The sequence below is a fragment of the Dromiciops gliroides genome, chromosome X, assembly GCF_019393635.1.
Source record: "Dromiciops gliroides isolate mDroGli1 chromosome X, mDroGli1.pri, whole genome shotgun sequence".
In the NCBI taxonomy this organism is placed as follows: domain Eukaryota; kingdom Metazoa; phylum Chordata; class Mammalia; order Microbiotheria; family Microbiotheriidae; genus Dromiciops; species Dromiciops gliroides.
This window is the reverse complement of record NC_057867.1, coordinates 58,846,453-58,871,983: the sequence shown is the minus strand read 5'-3', so window position 1 is coordinate 58,871,983 and position 25,531 is coordinate 58,846,453. Positions and strand designations below refer to the sequence as shown.

The window sequence follows — 25,531 nt, the reverse complement described above, 5'->3', positions numbered from 1 at the left end:
CCAAACTCTGAGATTCAGTGCTGCTCTACAAACCAGAAGAAATGTAATATAAATTATATCAAAAGCCATACCTTTATTTTAATTCCACATTCTCCTGCCTTTCAGTTTTCCTTGGGTAGTTTTTGCCATTATGAAAGAAAAAAAAACCCAAACCAAACTCTCCCAGTAGGGATGCTACCTAAGAAATAGGTGGGCAAACCCACAAAAGAGTCCACTGACATGCAATTATTTGTGTTCTGATTAACCAACATGCGAATTGCCCAGGTACCTGTGTTCTTTATTAATCTCAAATTGGAGGAGCAGCTCTTCCCCCATGTACTAGGATGACAAGAAAGTCTCCAAATTAATCACTCACACAGCCAGACACAGCACCTGGAGGAAGTTCTAGAAGCAAGGGAAACAGTGGAAAATATTGTTTGGAATGAAATGAGTAAATTACAGATGGAGTTAGTCCTTAATGCCCTCATTCCTATTAGCATGTACAATCAGGATGGCTAGCCATCTGGGGCCCCATCAGACAAAGGAGATATAACTGGGAAGACAGAGTCTCACACTCTGAAAAGCAATGAAATGAACAGTGTTGATTTCATTTTTTTCTAAGCCAGAGCAAAGATGTCTGTGTTCCATCTGCGTCACTAAGATACCTAACCAGACCTAGCTAAAGCCTCTCTGAATGTGTCATCAACTAAGTGATTCAGAGTAAAGCCCTTTCTTTCCTTTGCTTTCCCTTGGAAAAGGCAGATCTTGACTAAGTAACTGCAAATAATCCCAAGCTTGTGTCACTGAAGAGTCCAACTGAAAAATGGCAAAGGACTTTTCCTTAAAAACAGGAGAATAAAAAACGGAGAGGAAAAGAAATGGGCATTATTTTCCCATCAAAGACGAGGAAGAGAATTACATGCTTCCTTTCTAATCAGTCGATCAGCACCTGTCCCTGTAGCTCCGACCAAAGAGCAATTTACTAGAATAGAATGTCAGAGCTGGAAGAAATCTGGGAGATAATCGAGTCCAGCTCCTACATTTTATAGAGAAAGAAAATGAGGCCAAAGGAGTCAAGTAATGTGGCTAAGGGCACAGCACTAACTTAATTGCTAGAGCCAGGATTAGAAGCCTGGATCTCCTGACTGTGAATTCTAGACTCTGCCTGCTCCACATTCTACTCCAAAGAAATAACCATGCCTCATATTCAGATATGCAATTGACAGTGCACCTTCGCATCCCTTATCTCATTTGATTATTACAAGGAACCCTCCTTATAAAGTAGGCAGAGTGGATACTCATTCCCATTTTACAGATAAAGAAACTGAGGCTCAGAAAGGTCTCCTCCCACCCCTAGATCGATGCTTCTATTATCATAAGACTAAGATTTACACAAGACCTCATAGGTTAGTAAGAAGCAGACAGGGCAGTCAAACCCAGATGTTTGGACATTTAGCTTGATGCTCTTTTCACCCCACCACCCAACTTCTAAAGCTCCTAGGTGTCTGCATCAGGAACTCCCTTAAATTCTATGGCTGAATCCCTGGCAAGGGATATTTTGAAGAAAGCATTTTTGAGGATTGAATTTTCTTAAGAAAATTGTCATTCACTAAGGAAGAACTCTTCAGACCTTGCTGCAAATTTCAGGATCCACAGAGCCAGGAGGGATTTCTTTTTTGTACCAGTGAGGCAGATACTTTAATGAGGTGGGGTGTGTGTGTGTTTAAATAAATGGGCTGGATGAGGATCTGCCAGTGCAGCCAGCTCTGGATACAATCCTGGGCCACAAGGCAGCGTACTCCTTGGCAACAGGCCTTGCCATGGCCGAATCTTTCATCTCATCTTTGTTATTTACAATGACTCCTGAATTGTTTTTAAAATAAAGGAACACCCCAATTGATAAATGGCCAGACAATATGGACAGCCAGTTTTCTAAGAAAGAAATCCAAGCTATCAGCAGCTATATGAAAAAAAAATGCTCCAAGTCACTAATAATTAGAGAAATGCAGATTCAAGTAACTCTGAGGTTCCATCTCATATTCATCAGGTTAGCAAAATTGATCCACAAAAGGAAGGAAGGTGACCTGATGCACTGTAAGGGGTGCTGTGATTGGGTCGAACCATTATGGAAAAGCACTATGGAAAGAATGCCTCCTAAATTACTAAACTGTGCATACCCTTTGACCCAACAATACCACTGCTGTCAAAAAGATCAAAGGGAGTGGAAAGGGACCCATAGGTACAAAAATATTTATAGCAGCCTTCTTTTGTGGTGGTAGAGAACCGGAATCAAAGGCAGAGCCCATCAACTGGAGAATGGCTAAACGAATTATGGTATGTGATTGTGAAGGGAAACTATTTTGTTGTAAAAGAAATTGATAGGAGGGATAGTTTCAGGAAAAACAAAGAAGAATTATATGAAATGATGCAGAGTGAAATGAGCAAAGCCAAGAAAACAATTCATACAACAATAACTTAAAGACAAAGAACTTTGAAAGACTTAAGAATGATGATGAATGCAATGACCAACCATGATTCTGGGGAACCGAGGATGATAAATGCTCTCCCCACCTCCTGCCAGGGAGGTGACGGACACAAGGTGCAGAATGAAACATACTTTTTGACATGGTCATTGTGAAAATTTGTTTTGCCTAACTCTGCATATTTGTTACAGGACACGTGCTTTTCTTTTCTTTCCTTTTTTTTCCATTGTGGGAAGGTAGGAGAAAGAGAAAACAAATGTTTGTTACATGAAACTAAAGTAGTTTGAAACATATATGTGTATAAATATGTATACATATATGTACATATGTGTACATATATGTTTATATATATATATAAATCCACACATATACATACTCATCTAGCTACTAGGGCTCCCTCCTCTCATACCCCTAAATATGTTGTCATTCTGCAGCACACATCACATTACAAAGTCAATTCTCAATGCCTAATTCTGCTACTGAATATATATGGAAGGAATGGGTGACAAGACACTGGTAATAGTCCCCTTTTCTTGCTACTGTAATTCTGAGCAGCCTGGCACCAGAAACAGTCATTGAATTCTTGTCAGGAACATAGACTTTGCAAAGTAAAATACTGATACTTTCCTAAAGGTAAAACATCTTATTTGGTTGGCTTTTACACTGATATGGCTGTTAATCACCACAGAGGCAACTAACACACTGAATTTGTTTCTTTACCTCTGAAGGGCTATTTTTAGGATCTCTCCAACCTCTCCCAATGACTCTGGGGCAGTATAGCCAATTTCCTTTCCAAATGCTTTGAATAATACTAGCTATTCCTATGCAAAATTTTCATCACAGTCATCTATGGGGTCAAACTCCACACCTACCTTTCCACCTCCAACTTTTATCCCTGTTTCTGCTTCTCTATGTTTTGAATGGAGAAGAATAGTTTGGGTTAACTTTCTCACCATTCCCTCAAGGTAAATGTCAGGCTAAGCAGATTCATCAGTGTTCTGTCCAAATTTCAACATCCCATTGCCACCATGTCTCCCTGATGCAGAGAAATGGAGTCATTCATATGAACTTCTTTTTTCATATCACTTCGAGCTCTTTTAATCAAAGAATTAGAAGAGAATGGAGAGATCATCCAGTACAGTCCTCTCATTTGACAGATGAGGAAATGAGGCTGAGGCAGGGGAAGAGGCTTGCCAAAGATCACAAAATTAATTAGTGGCAAAGCTGAGATTGAAAGCTAGGTCCTCTGATTCTCAGGCCCTTGATCTTTCTACTATTCTACACTGCCATTCGATGGACTCAGCTAGAGTAAGCCTATAGGACAGCAGATCTTTTACCCATAGATGCCTGTGAATCCTGCATTACTGATCCATGTCATCCCAGAAGTCCACTAGAGGGGGTTCTCTTAGTACTGCTGTCCATTGGGTAGAATTCAGCAAGAAATATGGACTTGACCCTGGTTCAGGCACCCATCCTCTCTCACCTGGATTACTATGATAGCCTCATAATCACTCACTCTCCCTATAGCCTCACTCCTCTCCACCCTCTTTTACATAGCTGCCAAATTGAGATTTTTAAATCACCAGGTGAGGGGGTCACAACCTTGCCCGAGAAGCTTCGGTGACTCCCAATTAGCTAAAATATAAATGCCTCTGTTAGGCATTTGGAATCTGGTTCCAGTCTATCTTTTAGACTGATTTTGTGTTACTCATCCCCATGTGCTATGCATGCCAATATCCCACCTCTGTGGCTTTGCCCAGTCTATCACCCATGGCTGGAATGCATTTCTTCACCTCAGCCTCTTGGAATTCCTAGCTTCCCTTTCAAATTTCAGCTCAGGGGGCAGCTAGGTGCAATGGAGAGAGCACTGGCCCTGGATTCAGGAAGACCTCAGTTCAAATCCGGCCTCAGACACTTGACACTTACTAACTGTGTGACCCTGGGTAAGTCACTTAACCCTCATTGCCCCCCCCAAAAAAAACCCCAACAAATTTCAGCTCAAGTACTGTGGAAAAACATGGGCTCCCCTCAAGTTGATTGGAGCTGTCTGGAAAGACAATTACAGGTGCTTTAATGTCTGGGGAGTGGACTCAGGTTCAGCAGGGAGAGTTGATTAGAATAGAAGCAGGTACTCAAGTGCTAATATCCACAAATGGGGGTTACTTCAAATAGAGGGCTTCTCAAGGAAGGTTCCCATGAGAAGAAGAATCCAATTGGAGGGGTGGGGATGCTGTGTTTGATTGATTAGCCAGAGGGAGGGCCAATCGCCCTTAGGGATGGGAAGAAGATAAAAGACAGGCCAGCTGGTCTGCACCCGGGTTCTCTCTACTAGGGGGCGGCCCATTCTGGCAAGAATGAAAATAAAGGAACCTTCTGACACACTGCCAACGCTGAGTCCCAGAAGTTTTTGAAGTGCTATTTCTCACAGGTACCATCTCCTAAATGTCACCTGGTTCCTAAAGTAGTTACAGTTCTCAAGTACTTTGCATTCACTCACCTGTTTATGTATTCTATCCCCCAAATCTGGCCTCAGACACTTGACACTACCGGTGTGAGCGACTCACTTGACCTGGAACACCTCACTGAAAAAAAAAGAAGGTCCTTGAGGGCAGAGACCTCATTTTGCATCTTTGTATTACCAGTGCCATGCATATAGCAGGTACTTAAAAAGGTTTGTTGGTTGAACTGACATAGTATACCGTGACCTATCTGATGGGAAGTCCCAGGTCTACAATATTAAGTAATGATTTGGTCCCTAAATCAAAAAACAATCTGTCAAACCATTAATTTGTTAGTCAGCACATTCCATCCAGTGGCCCTTTGTAAGTAAGTAGGCTGTGAGTCTCAGGTTCCGATACTTTTACCTACCCCCAAGCAAACATACTCCTTCCCCCAGAGAGGTATCTTTCTAAATAAAAAGGAATATTGTATTTGTGCCTGCTTTATCTCCCTGTTGTTGCCAATTTTCATCAATGTCCTATTCTAACCTTATCTTCACTCGGAAGTTTGCATTGGGGGCTCTGAAATACTCCAAAGGCGCTGACATGTTTGACTACAAAGAATGTAGAGTCTGGGGACAAATAGGGACTGAGTAAGGATCTAGCGCACCCTTTTACAGATGAGGAAACTGAGGCTCAGAAGAGGGAGGGGATTTGCTCACAGGCCCCAGAGTTATCAGCAGCTTCTCACCCTGCTCCAATTATGAGCTTACTACAAACATCAACACCTAAGATTGAAGAGGTGCAGTGTTCCTGAGGATTGTTTCTAGTGATAAGTACAAATTTACTGAGAATTGACTGATTGCCCACCCAGTCCTCTTCCCAGGCCAATGAACTGCCTCGGGCTAACCAATCTTTGTCAATTGCAGACTCTTGATTGACTTATGGATCTCCCCCAAACAAATTATCCCCTCCCAAAGATTCCCCATCTACTTTAAGTAGTTTCTGTGTAGAGTTAAGTAGCCTGTACTTAACTCAGGAGCAGTACTATGGTTTCTTTTGTTAAAGGTTCATTTACATTAAGTAACTGCTTTTGTACATGACTCCATGAGTCTTTTGGTTCCCTTTTGTTATGTTATTCCATAAAAACCTTGTCCTAGATTCCATCTTTGGGTATTCCTAGTTGTTGCTTTGCATTACCACCAGCTATAGTTCCTCTGCCCCAATTAAGGGCCTTATTTCTCCTATATTGATTGTTTCCTTAATTTCCAGGTTAACACTGGATTAAAGAAAAAAAAAGGACAAATATGGGTTGTGAACTATTTTGCAATCGAGATTAAATATTTAAAAAATAAAATCATAAAAAAGTAAAGACATGGGGGCAGCTAGGTGGCGCAGTGGATAGAGCACTGACACTGGATTCAGGAGGACCTGAGTTCAAATCCAGCCTCAGACAGTTAACACTTACTAGCTGTGTGACCCTGGGCAATTCACTTAACCCCAACTGCCTCATCAAAAAAAAAGTAAAGGCAGGAGTAAAAATCAGGTAATACCACTAACTCTAACAGTAGATAACACTGAAGAAAATTCAGACTCTTCAAGACACAGCTCAAACCCCACCTCCTATTGGGGGCCTTTCTTGATCCTCTTATGTGTTGATGCCTTCCTAGCCCACCTACCATCTAGCTAACTACCTAGTATTCATTCTGTGTATGTGAATTAGATATGTCCATGTTGGCCTGAGTATAACATAAGCTGCCTTGGGGCAGGGGCTGTTTCAATCAGTCTCCCTAGTGTCTAGCACAGAGCCCTGACAAAAAGTACGTAGTACTCTGTAAATGCAAGTTGATAAAATGACTGATTAATTCATGTCACCATGAAAGAGAGCCATTGTGAAGATCAAATGAGATGATATGGAGAAAGTGCTTTGCAAATCTTAAAACACTATGGAACTGTTAGCTATGATCACAAAGAGTAGTACTTTTCATGACCGTTAGGTGGCAATATAGAAAGAGGACTTGGAGTCCAGAAGACCTGAGTTTAAATCCTACCTCAGCCACAGTTAAGACACTTAATCATGTGGCCCTGGGCATATCACTTAATTTTAATTTGCTTCAGTTTCCTCATCTGTAAAATGGGGATAAAAAAGTGGCATGTACCTCCTAGAGATGTTGTGAGGATCAAATAAGGTAATATTTGTAAAATGCTTTATGCTTTGCAAGTCTTAAAGCACTATATTCAGCTTATATATATGTAAAAATGTGTGTATGTGTAGATATGTATACATATATGTATGTGTGTGTGTATATACACACACACACATATATATATATATATATATATATATATATATATATGCTATTAATAGTAAATAATAGGTACAGCTGGGTAGTACAGTGGATAAAGCACTGGCCCTGGAATCAGGAGGACCTGAGTTCAAATCCAGACTCAGACACTTGACACGCACTAGCTGTGTGACCCTGGGCAAGTCACTTAACCCCCATTGCCTTATCCCCCCTCCAAAAAACCCCACAGAACCAAAAATGAAGTAAAAAAAAAATAATGATAAATAGCGAGGAAGAAGTTGAATCTATCACAAAGTCTTACATACTACAGAGAATGTCCCTAAAGAATTTCATGCATCACCTAGTTTTTATTGACTGTCGTCTTCACAAGATACTACCCCATCTGATGGTAATATGAGGCCAGGAACCAGACCGAGTTCACAGCCAAGCTACATTTGAAGTCTAATTCTCTATGTCATGGGGAAGGCCTGGTCATTGCCTCATCTTATTCCTACCACCCACAGGCAAATAAAACCAAAGAGATCAGGGAGGAGGTATCCCTATCTCCCCAAACACCAACACAGACCAAACCTAGTGGTGATTAAGCACTAGAAGAGGATCTCCTAGGAAGAAGCAAAAAGTCACCCATAAGGACTGGAAAACGATGGCCTAGTGAGCCCAGTCCAGGTATAAGAGCTTGTCTGAATCAAGGGCCCCATCCTAGCTCATGGGGCAGAAGTCCTTGTCTGCTCTGCATCATACATATACTCTGACCTCCAGTGTTTAATGCACCAGTTCCAGATCACCAGCCATCAATCATTTGTTCCTGTCCAATCTTGAATAGCCTTGTTCCTAATGAATGATACAAGGAAGGGAATAGAAGCAGCCCCTCATGCTTGTATCCCAGTGGCCCACCTCTCTATGTGACTAAATAATAAGGAATATGCCAAATCTTCCCAAATCCTTTGGAGCTAATATAGGTGGGGAAGATTTCACAAAGGAGGAAGTACTATTATCCCCATCTTACAGATGAGAAATCTGAGGCTCAGGAAGGTTAAATGATTTGTCCCAAGTTACCTAGCAAGAGTGGCACAGACAAGTGTTCTGCCTTCGAGTTCTCTCCATTATATCACACTGCCTCACCAGCTACTACAGTTTGACTTCTTCCTTCAAAGATGCTCAGACCCAATAGGGTACAACATATGTGCTCCTCCCTCCCCCCTCCTGCCTGTACCTAAAACCCAGAATGACACAGGGAAAAGAGATGCCATTTCCCATCCCAATTTGGTATCTTTAGAGTTAGCTTTGGAAACTATTTTTCAGTAAGGGAGGGGCGTTCCCACTGTATTTTGGTCTATGAACCGTAGTGTGGCAGGGTGGACCGAGCACCAGACTCTGCTCAAGAAGACTTTCGTTGGAGGGCAGCTAGGTGATGCAGTGGATAAAGCACTGGCCCTGGATTCAGGAGGACTTTAGTTCAAATCCAGCCTCAGACACCTGACTCTGATTAGCTGTGTGACTCTGGGCAAGTCACTTAACCCTCATTGCCCCGCAAAAACCCCAAAACAAAACAAAAAACAAACTAGGTGGGGCCACGGAGTCACTTTGGATATTGTTTTGATAATAAAGTAATGAGAATTCAGAAGAATGGCATTCATTTGATGGGCCCGCATGAGGAAAAAGTGGGCACTCGGGTAAACCCAGCTCTATCTGCCCAAAATGTCTCCTGTGCTGGGCCTGGACTCAGAAGGACCTGAGTTCAATTCCAACCTCAGATACTTAATAGTTGTGTGACCCTCGGCAAGTCACTTTATTGGTCTCCCTCAGTTTCCTCAACTGTATAATGGGGATAATAATAATAGCATCTACTTTCTAGGTAAGTGAGGATCAAAGGAGATCATATTTGTGAAGATCTTAGCACAGTGCTTGACATAAAATAGGTACTTAATAAATGCTTGTTTTTCTCCCTTGCCTCCTTCCTTCCTTCCTTCTTTCCTTCTGTGGGGACCAATTTTTAATTGAGGAGTGCTAGCTAAGCGGCTCGCTGCAATATTGGGGCAGGGGAGGAGACCAGCAGCCTCCCTCAAAACAGAACAAGATTTATTTTAACAAGAACGAACTTAAAAAAAAAAAACCACAAACAGGATCAGTAGGATCAAGGGAAAGGAAATAAAATGGGGAAAGGGAAATTATAATACCTGAAAAAATACCAGCGCCCAGGAATCAGCTGAAAATACGCAGCAGAATGCCTGTCTCTTTTCAGCTTCCACCTCGAATGCCCAATTCTCCTCCCCCAAACCTAGAAACACCCCACATAGCCCCAGCCAATGGGATGGCTGCTCTGACAGTCACATGACTGCCCTCACTAGGCTTCCAATCATTATAATTTTGCCAGGCCCAAGTAGGCATCGGCGAATGGTGATGACGTGAGGTGCCAGAGCCCTGGCAAGGGTTACAACCAGTGGGTGGAGCACCATGCGGTTTGTGGAGCCCCAGGTCAGTGTGCACCGAGGCATAAAAACCTCAAATAACAATTAATTCTTTACACTTCCTGCCTTCCTTTCTTTCTTCCTTCCTTCCGCTATCAAATATCCATCTGGTGTGAACTTTCCTCAGTGCAAAATACACAGGTTCACCCAAGGACCAGACAATGCTGCCATAATTCAGTAAGTCAACAAGCATTTATGAAGGACCTACTATGTGCTAAGCACTGTATATACAACCTAATGGAGCTGATCTACATAGTAAACAACTGCATGACATTCTCTGCAGGTCTGTAACATCTTCATTTTTTTTCAAAGAACTTTCATTATGACCTATGAAAGGCACCATATTCAAGGGGAAAAAAGTAATGACTGGTATCAGAGGAGCTGAGTTTAGATCCTGCCTCAGTCACTTACTAACTGGGTGACCTTGAGCAAGTGACTTCCACCTCTCTGGGCCTCAGTTTACTCATCTAACAAATGAAGTCCCTGGACTAGATGACCTCTGGGGTCCCTTCCGGCTCTGGATCTGTGTTCTTATTTGTGACCTTTGATAAGTCCCTTCAATTTTGCGGACCTCAGCTTCATTGAGCAAAATATACTATATGATCCTATGCTTCTCACCATTTTCATGTTGCACAACAACTCTAAGCCAAGGGCCTGCTTTGAAGCTGAGTCACAAGGAGGAAATTATTCCCTGTCAGATTTCAGACAGATTTCAGACTTTGGTGCCTTGAATTTGTTTCCAGCGTCCTCATCATTCAACATGGATAGCAGAGCCCCGGCACCAAGATAAGCTGCCCACTGAATCATCAGGGATGAGAACCTCCCTACAGGTCTTCAATCTTCTGTATAATCTTAACTACTTCCTAAGACCCAGGTTAGAAATGCCCAGTGAGAAGATGAAGCCTGCTTAGGCAATCTTTCCATGCTTTGTCTTTCAAGTTCATAAAAGGACATCCAAGTTTGGATACAGTATGGATGTCGGATGCAATCAGAATTGTTGTCAAAACTTCCATTTTCCCAGGCTATTCACAGAAATGCAAGTCATATACATATCAGGTGATTTTCCCTTCTCTCTTTTATCACAGACCTACTGTGTGTCTGAGTGTGTGTGCTTATGTGTGTGCATGCATGTGCATGTGCATATATCAGCGTATATTCAGGTGTTCCAGGAATGTCAGGAAGTATGCTCCTTCCAGAAGACAGATGGGAGATTGTCAAGGGGAATTATAAATGGACTGTTAGGATCAGAACCTGAATAATATTTCTGGGCTCTTTGGGTAGTTGTTTTTAATCTAGGGCATTGATAGTTCGCGATCGCTATTTAAAACTTAGTGGGCAATTAATTCATTGGACCTTATTGCAAAGTAAGATGTTATTCCACTCCATTAAGTCCTAAAGATGTGGATAATCTCTTCACATCTGTAACTATAAGTACCATGTTGTGAAAGCACTACATAGCACTAATACAGTGTGGCATACACTTTCTTCTCAGGCACTCAGAATACCCCCAAGCCACACTTTGAACCCAGTCTATATTGAAGAGGCTTGTCAGAAAATCAGCTTAGGTATCCTGGAGCTGAAAAGATCATGAATTTTTATTTTGGTAACACCAAGTGGCTGTTTATTATACATCAGTTTGTTTAGCAACAACCAAGAGACTGTGGTGTGTTTCTTAAAATACTTATCTCTTCCTTTAAATAAGGAGCAACATGGTAATAAGGAATTTCAGACTAGTTCCCCCTGGATCAGCACATAAATGCATCAATGCATTTTTTTCATGGAAGCGAATCTGGAACCTTAGGGGGAAAAAAAGGAATCATCACTAGGAGTCAGTATGGTTTGCTAAGAAGTCACGTCAGCCTCTGCTCATGTCCTTTGCTGATGGGGTCACTGGACTGGGAGGTGAGGGGAGTACTGTAGATACAGTGTGTATCAGTCTCAGCAAGGAACTTGACAAATTCTCTCAAGCAATTTCTGTGGATGAGATTGAACAATATGGGCAGGTTAGAAGAACAGCTAGGTGGATCCATAACTTACTGGACAACCATAGGCAGAAGGAACCAATGAATGGATTAATGGTAAGTTTAAAGGAGGTTCTGTCCCTATCTCTATCTTGTTCAATAATCAACTGGACAGAATAAGACATAGAAGGTTTATTTATCAAATGCAGATGTGATGGAATCAAAATTCAAAAGATCCTCACAGTTTAGGACACTGGATCAAAATAAGCTAGATAAGCCTTAACTGGGGCAAATTTCAAACCTTGCACTGTTTTTAAGAAAATCTAGTTGAATAAACACAAGTATCAGAGATATAAATTGACAGTAGTTTGTATGAAAAATATCTAAGGTTTTTAGTTGATTGTAAACTTAACATGAGTTGATAGTATGATATCGCTAGCCCCCCCCCCCCAAAAGAATGTAACCAACTTTAGGCTGCATTAATAGAAGTAGAATGATGGAGACACTAATCCTGATCATAGCACATTTGGATTATTTGTCCTAAGAGACAATGACAAACAAGAAAGCATCCAGAAAAGGGTGACTGCGATGGTTAAGGGCCTCAAAACCATGCTGATGAGAAATTTTGTTAGGGGAACTAGCAATTTTAGCCTGGAAAAAGAAAGGCTTCCCATCATGCCATAACCATTGTTTCCAACTATCTGAAGGGTAGACATGTCAACGAGAGAGTAGATCTAGTTTAATTCCAGAGGAAACATGTATGGCCAGTGGGCAGAAGTTGGGGGGGGGGAAGACCTCTACCCAATTTAAGGAAGAATTTTCTAACAGTTGTCATTGTCCTTAAGTTAAATGAGCTCCCTCGCAAAGTTTCCTAGTGCTGTAAGTATCTGAGCAGTAGCTGGATGGTAATCTTAGCTTTTTATTGATGACGTATCAGGTATGTGGCCCATGAGCCAATGCTGCCCACAATACTCTCAGGTGTGGCCCAAACTAGATTAAAATGTAATTGGGAAATATTCAGCAAATAAATAAAAATATCATGGAAAATACTGTTAATATATGGTTTTCTAAGTCAAAATGCAACCTGCAGGGATTCTTATGTATGGTTTAGAGGCCTGCATTTCTATAGGAGTTTGATACCACAGACGCAGACCATTGGTTCCCAACCTGTGGGCTGCGGATGTCTAGGGTAGCTCTGTTCTTTCTGTACATGCAAATCCATAAAGCAGCAAACATATCTTCCTATAGACTAATAAATTAATCGATAGGTATTGCACATATAAATTCATCTAAAAGCATTATCAAATTCATAGCAACATAGCATCTATTTTTTTCAATAGATGTCAATGGCACAACCAGCATTAGGTAGGGTCCACGAGATCTGATGTTGAAAAGCGGTCTTCCTACTCAAAAAGGATTGTTAGTCACTGGCAAGGGGATTTTCTGCATGGGCTAAGAGTTACCACAAAATCACAGAATCACTGACATTTTAAATTGGAAGGGACCTAAGGAATCATCTAGTCAAAAAAGAATCATCAATATCACATACCCCATCATTGGTTCTCCTGCCTCGGCTTGCAGCCCTCTGGTAGGAGGAAACTTACTACCATAAGAGGCTGCCCATTCCACTTTGGGACAACTTGAATTGTTAGGGAGTTTTGCCTGACAATAAGCCTAAATAGGCCTCTTTGCAAACTTCTACCCATCATTCCATATTTTGCCCTCAATGGCCAAAAGGAACTAGTCTCATCCTTCCTCCATACAACAAGCCTTCAAATGCTTTGAAGACAGCTATTGTGAGCCTCTCCCCAGTCCTGGATCGAATCTCTTCTCTAGGCCAAACTTTCCAAGTTCCCTCAACCACTCTTCATGTAACATGGACTTTCATCATTCAGACTGACTTCCTCTGAATGTTCCTCAGCTTATCAATGTCCTTCTTGTACTGTGGCACTTGGAGTTAAAGCCAAGACTCCAGTTTGAATCTGACCAGGGCAGGATATGAGGGAATACCACCTTTTCCCCCCTGAAAGTTATGCTTCTCTTACATTAGCTTTTTTAGCTCCCCGCATCATGCGGCTGACTCATATTGACCTTATGCCAATACGGCTATAGATTGTTTACAGACAAATTGGTATGTATGTATGCCTCCCCCAGCCAATACTTATGAAGTTAATTTTCTGGACCCAAGGGTAAAAATTTACAGTCAGCCTTCCTGAGTTTTATCTTATTACATTCAGCCCAGTGCCTTACCTTGTCAAGATCCTTTTGGATCCTCCCATTCAGTGTGTTAGCTATCCCTCTCAGCCTAATGCCACCTGCAAATCTGATTAGCATGCCAACTATTAGCAGTGGACTGTTTATTAAATACAGGTCAGCAGATCAGAGATTTAGAGCTAAAAGGGACCTTAGAGGCCTTCAAATTTAACCCCCTAATTTTACATAAAAGTAAACTGAGGCCGAGAAGGGTTAACAAAATTGCCCAGGGTCACATAGCTCCCTAGTATATATCCAAAATGGGATTTGCACCCAGGTTATCCTAACTCCAAATCCAGTACCCTATCTACTACACTGTAGTGTCTTTCTAATCAGCTCCAAGGTTCTTTCCAACTCCAAGATTTTCTAAGTTTATAGACTTGACAGTAATACTCTGATCTCAGTGAAAGGGTCAGAGCAGCAAACCATTCCAGTTCTTTTCAAGATGTTCTCAACTCATTCCATTTCCTTTCAGAAGGCTTGCTTGAAATAGCTGTGAGTAGGGTGCAGCTAGGTGGTGCAGTGGATAAAGCACTGGCCCTGGGTTCAGGAGGACCTGAGTTCAAAGCTGGCCTCAGACACTTGACACTTACTAGCTGTGTGACCCTGGGCATGTCACTTAACACTCATTGCCCCACAAAAAAAGAAATAGCTGTGAGTAAAGCACCCAACTTTGTAATTTATTCACTTGAAAGGATAGAGAAAACATCTCCTCCCTTTCTGATTTTCTAAATGGTTTGTAATAAACTTAAGATTAAATAGCAATACAACTAATACTTTAAACTATTTACATTGTGATAAATTTTTTGTATGGTATGTGTATTCTCTGTTGCTCTGGTTCCTATGTCTTTCACGTAGTACTATTTCATAAAGGTCTTTTCCAACTTAATAGTCTTCATACCTGTTAAACTGAAATATAGTAATGGAAGTATAGTATTCCATTAGATTAATGGACCATCATTTACCTATTGCACTATTGTTGGACATGTTTCACTTCTCTGGTTTTTTTTTATGATTACAAATACTGATGGAGTACAAATCTTTGAAACAGGTAGTGTGATTCTATTCCTTTAAAACTCTCAGGTTATATCACAACAATGGAATTATCAGGACGCAGGAAATCATTTGTTCTCATAATTTTTACTTCATGTTGCCAGATTACTTTCCAAGAAGATCCTACTAACTGCAAGAAGCACTATGCCTGTTTTCTCGCAACCTTACCAGGATTTAGTCATTCCTTTTAATAATTTAATGGGTCAGGGTAGTAGATGTAAAGGCATGGAAATGAGCTATGGAATGTGAGGAACAGAGAGAGTCAAATTGGCTGGAGAGAAAGGAGAATAACAAGTAATGAGGCTAAAATGATAGGTTAGAACTGGGTTAGAAAAGTTTTAAAAGCATCTTTGAGGGGCTGCTAGGTGGCACAGTGGATAGAGTACTGGCTCTGGAGACAGGAAGACCTGAGTTCAAATCTGGGCTAAGATACTTACTAGCTGTGTGGCTCTGGGCAAATCACTTAACTCCAAATGTATCCAAAAAAAATTATAAGGGGGGGGGCAGCTAGGTGGCACAGTAGATAAAGCACCAGCCCCTGGATTCAAGAGGACCTGAGTTCAAATTCGACCTCAGACACTTGACACTAGCTGTGTGACCCTGCGCAAGTCACTTAACCCTCATTGTCCTGCAAAAAAAAAAGAAAACAAAAAAATTATAAGGAACAAATTTGACTCAAAGGAAGAGATCTGATGAAGAAGACAATCCCGAGTTATCTCTTTGTAGAGTTGGGAGGTCCACAAGTATAACATATGGCTAATTTTTTCTCTTCTTTTTTTGTATAAGATGGCTCTTTAGGAGAGGAAGAGAGAGTCAGGTAAACTATGGTGATATAAAATACAGGAGACATCAAGAAGAACACTTTAAAAAGGCATCTCTAATGAGCAGAACCAGAAGAACACTATACACAGTATCAACATTATGTGTTGATCAACTGTGATAGACTAGATTCTTCTCACCATTACAACGGTACAAGAAAGTTCCAAAGGACTCATGATGGAAAAAGGCTCTCCAAATCCAGAAAAAAAAAGAACTGTGGAATATGGATGCTGATTGAACCATACTATTTCTTTTGGTTTTGGTGCTGTTGTTTTTCTATTTTGAGGTTTTTCTTTATTGCTCTGATTCTTCTAACATGACTAATGCAGAAATAGGTTTTATATTTATATATACATATATATATGCATATATAGATATATATAAACCTATATCATATTACCTGTTGTCTAGGGGAGGGAGGGAGAAAAATTTGAAATTGGAAATCTTATATAAACAAATGTTGAAAACTATCTCTACATGTAACTGGAAAATAATAAAATACTTTTATTTTAAAAAGGCATCTCTAAAAGGATAATGAAGGGGGCAGCTAGATGGCGCAGTGGATAGAGCACCGGCCCTGGAGTCAGGAGTACCTGAGTTCAAATCCGGCCTCAGACACTTAACACTTACTAGCTGTGTGACCACGGGCAAGTCGCTTAACCCCAATTGCCTCACTAAAAAAAAAAAAAAAAAAGGATAATGAAGGGTCTCAAGCTCATGAGAATAGATTGAAGGACCAACTTTTGTTATTTCCCCTTTACAACAAGCCTAAGGTATCTATAAAATAAAGAGAATGAGTTTTATCCATTTCATAGAGCTTTTATAAAAAGAAATGGTAATAATAGCAATAATAATAGTTCACCTTTCTATGGTGCTCTATGGTTTTCAAAGTGCCCTCCTCCCTAAAGTCCTGTGAACAATGTAGAATATTTATCCCCATTTTGCAAATAGGGAAAGTGAATCATAGATAGTAAGATGACTTATTGACTACCACACAGCTAGTAGGAGGAAGAACTTGAACTAAAATATTCTGACTCAAAATCTAGTATCTCTCTAAATAAGGTGTCTATGCCTCGAGGAGTTGTGATTTCAATGGGGTGGGAACTCTTTCTACTATTATGTAAAATGAGATAATATTTGTAAAATGCTTTGTAAACCTTAAATCAGTAAACAATGCTAACCACTGCAGTCATCATCATCACCTCCACCATTGCTGTTTGCAACCACCTATAAGTTGGGGTCTTAGAGTTGCCTTACTCTAGCTGTACTAGGTTTATACAGCTAAGTGTCAGAGGCGAGATTTGAACCCAGGGCTTCCTAATTCCAAATGCTCTATCCACTATATTACAATGTCTTTCCTACAAATTAGGAAAGATGCATAAAACATGTCAAAACTGAAAAGTAGCTATATTAAAAAGTAGGTTAAAAGGGTACACTAACCCACTGTTGTTAGATCTGGGAACCAGTCCAAACATTTTGGAAAACAACTTGGAATTATATAAGATAAGTGACTAAATTGTTCATGTCCCAGTCTGACCCAGAGATCTCATTTCTGGGCACATAACCCAAGGAGGTCAAAGTCAGAAAGAAAGGTTTCAGATCTACCACAATATTCAACTCAGCATTTTTGTGGTAGCCAGGAACTGGAAAGAGAGTGGGCATTCAGAGATCGGGGGATAGTTAAATAAACAGTGTCAATATTACAGAATATTCCTGTTGTAAGAATGAATGAATATGAACACTTCAGAGAAACATGGAAAAACATATCAACTGATACAGCATTCAGTAAGCAGAACAAGGAAAGTAATATACACAATGACTTTAATAAAGTAAATTTTTTTTGGCAGGGCAACGGGGGTTAAGTGACTTGCCCAGGGTCACACAGCTAGTAAGTGTCAAGTGTCTGAGGCCGGATATGAACTCAGGTCTTCCTGAATCCATGGCCGGTGTTTTATCTACTGCGCCACCTAAGTGCCCCAATAAAGTAAATTTTTTGTTTTTATTTTTTTTTAGTGAGGAAATTGGGGTTAAGTGACTTGCCCAGGGTCACACAGCTAGTGAGCAATAAAATAAATTTTTAAAAAGAAATGAAGCATGAAGCTGGATAAGTCTAATGATTGACCTTGTCCCTGGAGGAGCTGACCAACTGGAAATGTACCACCTGCCTTCTACTCAAGGGGTGGGAGACTTGTAGTATGGAATGGTGCATACACTGTCACAAATTGTAAGAGCTGGAAGGGACCTCAAGTGTTTATGTAGTTCAACCTATACCCCAGAAGAATTCCCACTAAAAAAATCTGACAAGTGGTCAGTCATCTTTTCCCTGAAGACTTCCTCTATGTATGGATTCTGCCTGTTAGAATATGAATTGCTTTGAGATCAGGGACTCTCTTATTTTTCTATCTGTACCCCAATCACTTAGCACAGTGCTTTGCACAAAGTAAGTCCTTAATATAAGCACATTCATTCAGCCAGTGAGAGGGTCCCCACCACCCTCCTAACGAAATCCATTCTAGTTGCAGGGTTTTTTTCCTGACATCGAGAATAAATAGGCCTCTTTCCAATGGCCACCAAATTAATCCTGATTGTGCCCTCTGCTGCCAAACAGAGCAAATGCAATCCCACTTCTACAAGAGAAACCTTCAAATACTTGAATACAGCTATGCTTATAACTTGAGTAACCTTGGGCAAGTCAAGTCACCTCCCTAGGCCTCAGTTTCCTCATGTGTAAAATCAAGGAGCTGGACTAATTTACTCCTGATATCTCTTTTAGCTCTAGACCTGGGAACATTTTATGTCTCCCCCTCCCCCACCCCACCCCACCCCAGTCTCCAGGCTGATCCTCTTCAGGCTATCTGCCCCAATTCTTTCAGCTCAAAGCCTTTCACTCTCTGCATCCAGTACTCTTCCCAAACCCTGGCACTCCTAAGCGGATTCGATGCTCCAAAGGTGATCTGGCCAGCACGGAAGACACTGAAGACAATCTAAGTTTCCTTAAGTGTAGATTTGACTATTCTGTCCCTATTCAATAGCCTCCAAAGGTTCCTTACGGCCTCTGGGATCACATATGAGCTCCTCCATCTAGCTTTTCAAGCCCATCACCACCTGACTCAGAGCCCTCTGCCCAGCCTGGCTGGATGTTACTCTCCCCGCCTGTACTCTGTAACCAAACCACACTGGTCTCCTGCCTACTCCTTGTACCTGCCACTTCCTCTCTCATCTTGGGGCTTTTGCACTGGCCTGTGCCCCAGGCCTACTCACCTCCGTTTCACAGAATCTTTCTCTTGCTTTAAGAAAACATCTCTTTGGATAGAGCACCGGCCCTGGAGTCAGGAGTACCTGAGTTCAAACCTGACCTCAGACACTTACTAGCTGTGTGACCTTGGGCAAGTCACTTAACCCCAATTGCCTCACTAAAAACAAACAAACAAACAAAAAAAACATCTCTTATGGGGCAGCTAGGTGGCGCAGTGCATAAAGCACCAGCCCTGGATTCAGGAATACCTGAGTTCAAATCCAGGCACTTGACACTTACTAGCTGTGTGACCCTGGGCAAGTCACTTAACCCTCATTGCCCAGCAAAAAACAAAAACAAAAACAAAAAGAAAACACCTCTTATTCTGATTCCCACACATCCCACCCCACCTGTGAGGGCCTTGCATTTACTTTGTATTGATTCTAGATATAACTATAATAACTATAAATATATACATAAATAATGCATATGTGTTTATATCTATACATTTATACACATACACACATTTTTGTCTCCTCCATATACATTTTTAGATGGAGCTCCCTGAAATCAGGGACTGTTTGGTTTTTCTCTGTATACCCAGGGCTAAGCACAGGGTATGACGCATAGTAGGTACTTAAGAAATTCTTGTTGATTTGATTTTTGTTCTTTATATTTGTATCCACAGTAGGTGGTCTAGTGGAAAGAGCACTGGAGCTGGAGTCAAGAGGACCTGAGTTCAAATTTCACCTCAGACACTTACTAGCTGTGTAACTTTGGGCATGTCACTTAACCCCAATTGACTCAAACATCCAGGGCTCTCTCCAGTTGTCCTGATATATCATGCCACTGGATCCAGATGGCTCTGGAGGAGAGAGTGAGGTTTGTGAACCTTGCAAAGTCCTGCCTCACTTAAATCCAACTCATGACAAGTCATGACATCACTCTGATGTCATGGTCCTCTTCGAGAATAAAGGACAAATAATCCACACTGTGTAGACTGTCAGATGCATTTAATAAATGCTTGTTGATTATTATCTCCTCATTCCTTGAAGTTACATCTCTATTAAGAGACAACCCAAAGCTGGAAAACCCTTATCAGTGCCAAGACTAACTACGATCCAATGATGAAGGCTGCCACCTATCTCCTAGCAGCAAGGTGATAGACTCAAGATGAAGACTGAGACATACATTTATGGACACGGCCAATGTGGGAATTTGTTTTGTTCAAGTATTCACATGTGTTACCAGGATTTTATTTCTCTTTTTTCCCAAAGTAGAGAGGGAAGAAGGAGAGAAAATAAAAGTTTGTTCAGTGTAAACCTTTTTTTTTTTAAGAAATAAAAAGTAGGGGCAGCTAGGTGGCTCAGTAGATAAAGCACTGGCCCTGGATTCAGGAGGACCTGAGTTCAAATCCAGACTCAGACACTTGACACTTACTAGCTGTGTGACCCTGGGCAAGTCACTTAACCCCAATTGCTTCACCAAAAAAAAAAAAAAAGAAATAAAAAGTAAACTAAAGGAATTCATATGTTTTGTATATTCTTTTAGAATATGAACTAAAGTGATTTTTGATGATTTTAAGAAGCTAACATGGCTGTCCTGGATACGAATCCCTAGTGGGAAAAACAAGTGAAATTGTTCTGGTGTTTTTCCCCTTCTCCTGACAACAGAGAAAATGCATCATGTGCAAATACTTCTCATAGCACTCAGCCATTTTTACTTGGGAAGAGCCTAAAGATCATTAATTTAGAAATGAAGGGAACCTTAGAAGCCACCTAGTCCAACCCACCAATTTTACAGATGAGGTAACTGAGGCCCAGAGAGGGAAAATTACTCACCCAAGGTCACAGATGTACCAGGTGAAAGAGGTAGAATTTAAATTCAACCCCTTTGATTCTCATTCCAGAAACCTTGACACTCGACTACACTGGTTCCCAAGATCTATAAAGAACTCTATGGAACTTTCAAAGCCATTTCCATCATGTCTGGGAAGCTAACCCAAGGCTCATTTTGCCCTGCTCCCTGTCCCCAAACTTCTACAAGTTCTGTTCTCATAATCCTTATACTGAACCAAGTTGATGGTCCATTCAGTTATTCTGGAGCTGAGCACTAGACACTGAGGTATGGTGGAATGAGCAGAATGGTATCTGAAATAGAAGTTCAAAAGGCTAGGCTTGAATCCGAACACTACCACTTACTACTACTACTACTACTACTACTACTACTACTACTACTACTACTACTACTACTACTACTACTACTACTACTACTACCACCACCACCACCACCACCACCACCACCACCACTATTGCTATTACTACTAGTTAGCTAGCATTTCTATAATGTCTACTATGTGCCAGGCACTGTGCTAAGGGCTTTAGAAATATATTTTATTTGATCCTCACAACAACCCTTGGAGGTAGGTGTTATTATGATCCCCATTTTACAGATAAAGAAACTGACACAGACAGCAGCAAAGTGATTTGCCAAGGGTCCCACATCCAGGAAGTTTCTGAAGCTGAACTTGAACTCAGGTTGTCCCGACTCCAGGATTAGCCCTCTGTGCACTGTGGTGCCTACTTGTGTGACCTTAGGGAAGTCACTTCACTCTCTGTCATAGTTCCCTCATCAGTAAAATGAGAGAGTTGATGTATAGATCTATTGGCCACCTCAAAGCATATGAAGTAAGGAGTACTCTGCCTTAATTTGCTATGCCTACTTTCCTCCTTGAAGCTGCTGACACATAACCTACCAAATAGAAGATATTAAGACACAAGAGCTTATTATAACTATGGTGCTCAAATCAGACTCAACACTTGTAATTACTCAACATTATTTTTCTCCCTTCAATCTCTAATTAAACCATTCACCTTTAACATAGAACTATTTCCGAACTCTCTCTTCTTGCTTCTCCCATTCTGGTCAATTTCATCTTATTCTGGTCAATTTCATTTAATAGTGGGAATGAAAATCAAACATTTCAACATTATCACTTCAAGGTACACTTCCTTTTCAATGTAATTGTTACAAATGAATTTTAATACTTCTTCCATATATTATAAGAATGTGTCAGGCCATGCTTGCTCTAAAATAAACTCGTCAATGTTGCTTCTTCTGCTGATGTCAGGGATTGAAGGCACTGGGCTCACGTTGGTGGTGCAAATCTGTCATTCAATCTGGGAACCGGACAAAAAATGTTTTCTTTCTTGGTGTTGATCCCTATTCTGAACTGTGTCAGTTCTGCTATGTGGACAGCTCCCCTTGACAATAACTCATAAAACAGGTGTTCACAATGATCATCATGCCCAGCCTTGAATGACAGGGTGTAGGCTGGTGGAGAATGCATTTTAACATATGCAGCTGGCAAAAATTATAACCCCTGAAATCCCGAGTCCTCCAGATTGCCTGTAACCATGCCAGTACTGGGGATGGGGAGGAGACAGGAGGGGTGTTCTGTGTCAATAGTCTTAGATGAAACAGTGTGTAAATAGTATTGAACTCCTTGTAGATCAGGGATTCTTTTTTTGTATTTTTTTTAAATTTTAGACTTAAATACAAAATGAGGAAAGAAAAAAAATGTTGCCATGTACACAGTAGAATATAGGAAGAGATTCAATATAAATCAATAAATTTCTATTTCAAGAAAACCTATATAATAAATATTACACATAGTTTTCAAATTTGCCCAGCTTTTCTTTGCTTCCTTGTTGGTTTCCTTTTGTTCCCTGCTATGTACTTTTTACTTTTTACTTGATTATTTTTCTCCCTCTCTCCCAATCAGGGATTCTTTTTTTTGCGTGGCAATGAGGGTTAAGTGACTTGCCCAGAGTCACACAGCTAGTAAATGTCAAGTGTCTGAGGCCAGATTTGAACTTAGGTCCTCCTGAATCCAGGGCCTGTGCTTTATCTACCTAGCTGCCCCTCATTTAGGGATTCTTAACCTTTAAACTTGGACCCCTCTGGCAGCCTGCTCAAGCCTATAGAACCTTTCTCAGAATAATGCATTTAAATACATAAAATAAGATACACAGGAAGACAAAGGAAACCAAAGGAGAGTGAAAATTAAAGTGTCCTTTCTTCCCCATCCAAAGTCATGAAGCCCCTGAAATCTATACACAGACTCCTTGGCTCTATGGATTCCAGACAGATATGGCAGTAAAAGATGGCTATAATAGATTCCTGGTGCAAGAAAGACCTTTAGAAATCAGATAAGTTTAACCCTCTTATAGTACTTACATCAGGGAGTGCTGGCTTGTTCGAGATCATAGCTAGTGAAAAGAGTTAATAGTAGAACAAATGAAAGGAGTATTCTGGTAACTGTTTAACAACCAGCTTTCCGAAGGAAAAAACATACCTGTGACACATTTTCAAGTTTAATTGGAATTACACTGTTTCTGTTTGTCCTTCCTTCTCTAGGAGGACCATGATATCAGGGTGATGTCATGACTTACAATAAATTGGATTTAATCAAGAGAGGGCTGTGCAGTCGCCAGCCTCATTCTCTCCTCCAGAGTCATCTGAGTTTAGTGGCAAGATATCTATATCTACGTCTACATCTATATCTATAATCTATATCTACATCCATATCCATATCTATATCTATATCTATATCTATATCAGGACAACTGGAGATGGTGCTGGATGTTTGAGGCAATTGGGGTTAAGTGAATTCCCCGGGGTTACACAGCTAGGAAGTGTCTTAGGTGAGTTTTAAACTCAGGTCCTCCCAACTTCAGGGCAAATGCTCTCTCTACCACGCCACCTACCAGAGCCAATGAGCATTGCAGCTATGTGGTGAAAGTGGTGAATCTAACCCAAACACATAGAAAACCCCTAATAGTGGTGTTCTCCTGGTCTCAGGACACTAATACCATGATGACCCTTTATTGTCTCCTGTTTCAATTCCCTTCAGTTTTTCATTATTCTATAATGGCAACAAGGTAGAGTAGGGGATAGACTGCTGGATTTGCAATTAGGAAGATTTCAATTGGAATCCTGCTTCAGATACTTATTAGCCATGTGCCCCTGGACAAGTCACTTAATCTCTGCCTAAGGGGCAACTAGGCATGGGTGCAATATATAGACCCACCACCCTGGGGTCCAGAGGACTAAGGTCTCAGAATTTACTAGCTGGGTGACTCTGGGAATGTGACTTAATCCTGTTTGCCTCAGTTTCCTCATCTGTAATGATCTGAAGAAGGAAATTGCAAACCACTCCAGTATCTTTGTCAAGAAAAACCCCAAATGGGGCCATTGAAAGTCAGACAGAACTGAAACGACCCAAAACCAACACCACCTCAGTTTACTCATTTGCAAAATGGGGATAATGACACCTACTTCCCAATATTGTTATGACGAAAAAATGAGATAATATTTGAAAAGTGGATGGATGGCAAACTGTAAAGTTCTGTATAAATCCTAATTGTTGTTATTATTATTATTATTATTATTATATTTATCAGATTCACTGCTTTCTTTTTTTCAGGGCAATGGGGGTTAAGTGACTTGCCCAGGGTCACACAGCTAGTAAGTGACAAATGTCTGAGGCTAGATTTGAACTCAGGTCATCCTGCATGCAGGACCTGTGCTTTATCCACTGCGCCACCTAGCTGCCCTTATTCACTGCTTTCAATAACATCTCTAAGTCTATGCTCTTTCTTCCTTCTACCCCAGGAGAAATTCTCCTTAAGTGAATTTTTTCTCCTCACTTCTTTCCTCAATGGATGTCATGATGTTCATTAACAGAAAAAGAAAACAGTTGGGGCCACACATTCCGATGGAGTGAACCCTCTGGTGCCATTCTTGATGGGTATGTGAGGATGCATATGTCTCTTTAGTTCTCTTGCATTAATATATAAAGAGAATGGGCATAGAGTTCCCTGTTGGATCCTAAATTCAATAACCCTTGCTCATTTCTGTTTGAAAACAGTGGGTTCCAGGTGCTTATTAAAGAAGACTGATTTCAGGCATACTTTGTTTGAGGCTTCCTTCATAAATTATTCTTCCAGAGGCCCAAAACTTAGCAGGCATATTCTGATAGAAAAATTGAGTGAATTTTGCACCTCATTAAGAGACAAATTCTTTTCCCAGAATTCTGCAGCTTGCTTCCTATGGGCCTTCCACACAAGATATTTCAATTATGAGCTTGAATTATTGAACAGAACAGCATTATTTGATGTAAATAAGTGTTCTTCACATGGGAGTAGAAGTCTGCTAACAGATTGGCACCTCAAACTTCTGTTAGGAGTAGAAGCTGCGAAAGCAATAGCATAACAACTCTTGGGAGGTAGGCAATGGATCCCCATTTTACAGTTCAGGACACTGAGTCTCAGAGGGTGTCTTGTCTAAAGATTCCATAGTTGATAAATTTCGGAACCAGGATTTGAACCCAGATCACAAATGTTCTTTTCACTACAATTCACCCACATCATTTTACTGCTTAAGTTTTCAGCATTTTAAGACATGCGTATATACTAAGTCATTGGCAGAGTCGACACAAATTCATAAAAACATTGCATAGGATAAGAGAAATA

At 40.7% G+C, this 25,531-nt stretch overlaps 1 long non-coding RNA gene across 1 annotated transcript in view; it reads right to left on the bottom strand.

Moving 5' to 3' along the window:
• The window catches only part of LOC122733700, a 73,374-nt gene that overhangs the window by 31,340 nt on the left and 16,503 nt on the right, over positions 1 to 25,531 (bottom strand). Inside the window, exon 3 of the long non-coding RNA XR_006353945.1 lies at positions 4,960 to 5,044. This is a non-coding gene — a long non-coding RNA (uncharacterized LOC122733700). The remainder of the gene's footprint in view (positions 1 to 4,959; positions 5,045 to 25,531) is intronic.